This window comes from Nematolebias whitei, chromosome 9 (assembly GCF_014905685.2).
Source record: "Nematolebias whitei isolate Nwh7 chromosome 9, NemWhi1, whole genome shotgun sequence".
In the NCBI taxonomy this organism is placed as follows: Eukaryota; Metazoa; Chordata; class Actinopteri; order Cyprinodontiformes; family Rivulidae; genus Nematolebias; species Nematolebias whitei.
The window spans coordinates 40,594,032-40,597,778 of NC_056506.1; positions in this window are offsets into that span (position 1 = coordinate 40,594,032).

A 3,747-nucleotide genomic window follows, 5' to 3' on the forward strand; every position below is an offset into this window, starting at 1 on the left:
GTGTGGGTATAACATCTTAAATTCAGAACTCAAAGCTTGAAAGAGCCGCTGCGGAAGGACCAAAGAGCCGCATGTGGCTCCAGAGCCGCAGGTTGCAGAGCCCTGCCCTAGCCTGTTCTGGGTCATGGGGTCTCTTCCCAGTGAGACATGCCTGGAAAACCTCCAAAGGGAGGTGTTCAGAAGTTTTCCTGATCAGATGCCTGAACCACCTCAACTGACTCGTTTCAATTTAGAGGAGCAGTCATGGAGCTCCTCCCCGTGTCTCTAAGACTGAGCTCGACCACATCAGAGGTCACTCAATTTGGCGACTTGTATCGGGATCTCATACATTTGGTCATGATCCAAACCTCATGACTGGTGAGGGTTGGAGTAGACAGACCTCGTAAATCAAGAGATTTACCTTTTGACTTAACTCTTTCCAACCAACCGATGCTTGTATTGACTCGTTTTTCTTAAACAAATGAATCTTTTAAATATTAACATTTTATGCGGGGAACCTCTGACATAACCGACACCCAGTGACCCAAAGGATCAAGTATAACCAAAAACCATAAGACACTTTTAGAGTTTTTATGTCATTTTATTTCCAATGTTTTCGCTACACCAATGGGATCCAACCACTGTTTTCACCAATCTTCACTCTCATTTAAAAGTAATAACACCAACTTGTGACCCCCTTTTCCAGAATGGTTAGCTTCACCTGATCAGAAAACTATCTTGATCAATCAAATCCTAATATTTATATTAAAAGTCAACTATATTTTTAATTTGCATAACTTTAAATGCTCCTGTTCTGTCAAAGACATATTTCAGAGCCGAAAAGTCTTGTTTTTAGGGACCACGTTCATGTGAGATCGTCGTTTTGTTCAATTAGTTTTGTTTTGGAGAGCGGGGTTTGAGGTTATTTTTTTATTACCCCTCTGCAGGTGCCATCACTTTGTTGCCTGGCAACCACACTAAAATTTCTGAATGGTATGATGCCAGCAGTTTCTGGAAAAAAACAGTGCTGAGCAAAAGTTATAATCCATCACTATTCTCTTTAAATTTTACTTCCAAGGAGACAAACTATTCTTTAATCCTCTAAAGAAGTCTCTGTAAACAGCTCGCCAAGTTTTCAGAAGGTCTTTTACCTTTATTTTCTTGTTACAAGTTTATGTTGTTGCTCTGGCTGCTTTTCCCAGTATTATTTTTTTAAATCAATTTAGTTATTATTATAACTAATGAAGTTATATTATTATATTATTATATTATATTATTATTATAATTAGTAGTAGCTGCTCAGAGTGTGTGTTTCGAGAGACTCTCAGCTACTACCACACCAAATTTTGGCTCAGCCTCTGTCAAAGATGGCCGTCACTGCCAGATTTGACAGATGCTGAGCCAAATTTTTTAATTGAATTGACTCCAAAAGTACATTATTGTCTATATACTTTTTAAGAGTTTCCTAAAAAGCTGACCAGCGGTGCGTGAGATATTTTGCTAACAGACAAACAAATGCACACTTATGGCAAGAAAAAAAAAAAAAACCTACTGTTCTTCTTTCTGCAGCAGGCAATAATGAGAAATGACACAAATAATGGTTTTTGCTGTAGCTGCTTTATCTTTAGAAAATGGTAGCAGGCGCAGCACGGTGGCGCAGTTGGTAGAGGTGCTGCCTCTCAGCGAGCAGTTTGCCCCCGTTCAAATCCCAGCCGACGGCCTTTCTGGGTGGAGTTTGCATGTTCTCTCCGTGCATGTGTGGGATTTCTCCAGGTACTCCGCTTTCCTCCCACAGACCAAAAACACCTGAAGCTCTCGACCTTGACCTCTCTAAGTGACTTTAAACGTCTGTTAAGTTTATGGCAAAAACCAGAGCAAACATGTTCCTGTTTTTAGTTTTCTAAATCGCCTTGTAATCTAGCTTTTTTTTGTTGTTGCTACTATTCCTCTTGATTGTCCTTTTGGTTGCTATTTTGTTTGATTGTTTTGATTTGTAAAAAAAAAAATAAGAGAGAAACTTACATTTGTATACCTATGCCTATTTTATGACTGTCTATTGCTGTCTTTGTTATTCACTGCTGTCATCATTCTTTGCTAAGAAATCAGGTATCTCTTGTAAATGAGTCCCTGACGCTCAATGGGATTAACATGTATGAATAAAGGTTGAATGAATGAATGTTGGGCTGATGGGTAACTTTAAATTGTCCCTAAGTGTGAGTGAGAGAGTGAATGGTTGTTTGTCTCATTTGTCTCTATGTGTCCCTGTGATGGACTGGAGACCTGTCCATGGTGTACCCCACCTCTCAACAGTGATAGCTGGACAGGGGTACCAATGACCCTTGTGACCCCCCCAAAAAAGAAGAAGTGGGTAAAGCTAATGATGGATGGAGATGGTAGCAGTAAGACTGGTAGAGGACATGTATGAGGACAGCAGGACAGTGGTGAGATGTGCTGTCTGGGTCCCTTTTGTTCTCTGGTAATGGACATACTAACACACTAGGTCAGGATGATGTTTGGACTATGCAAACTATGATGTTTGCAGATGACATTGTGGAAACAGGTGGAAGAGAACTTGGAGAGGTGGAGGTATGCACTTGAAAGAAGAGGAATGAAAGTCAGCCGTAAGACAGAACACATGTGCGAATGAGAGGGAGGCTGGTGGAACTGTGAGACTACAAGGAGCAGAGGTCCCAAAGGTGCATGACTTCAAGTACTTGGGGTCCACTGTCCAGGAAAACAGGGGGTGTAGTAAATTGGTTAAAAAGAGAGTCCAGGCAGGATGGAGTGGATGGAGAAAAGTTTCAGGAGTGATTTGCAATAAAAGGGTGTCAGCAAAGGTCAAAAGAAAAGTTTACAAGACAGTGGTGAGACCAGCTCTGTTGTATGGTCTGGAGACAGAGACATGGACAAAAAGACAGGAGACAGAACTGGAAGTGGCAGAAATGAAGATGCTGAGGTTCTCCTTAGGAGTGACAAGGATGGATAAGGTGAGGAATGAGATCATCAGAGGTACAGCACAGGTTGAACAACTGGGAGACAAAGTTAGAGAGGACAGACTTAGATGGTTTGGACATGTCCAGAGGAGGGACAGTGGGTATACTGGTAGAAGGATGTTAGAAATGCAGCTGCCAGGAAAAAGACAAAGAGGAGATCTATGGATGCAGTTAGAGAGGACATGGAGGTAGTTGGAGTGAGGATGGAGGATGCAGAGGATAGAGTGAGATAGAGGAGGATGACTCGCTGTGGCGACCCCTGAAGAGGGAAAAGCTGAAAAAAGAAGAAGAAGACGTAATACTGCTCAGGAAGTACCAGCAGGTACTGGGCTGTATCATGTATTTCTACCATCAAGTTTACTATTTTGCCTGCATTTGTTGAGCTAATCTAAAGACCTGCTGGCTAAAGTTTAACATCAAACGCAGACATCTCATTTGTCATTTACCTCATTTTAAGTCACACAGAGAAAGTCAATACAAACATTTGCCCAAATGTCAAACTGTTCCTTCTTCCTTCCTCTCCCTGACAAGATTTACAGCAGGCTGCAATTAAACTCAATTTACAAATCCAGAAGATCTCAGAGAGGAGACTTTAAATCATCTGAGACTTGTGTCAGCAGTTATGCACCGAAACTACGAACGCAAGCAACATTCAGACATTTTCATTCACTTACATATAGTTTTGTAGGATATTTTCTACTTTAATAAACACACATCTTTATTAATCTATCTATCTATCTATCTATCTATCTATCTATCTATCTATCTATCTATC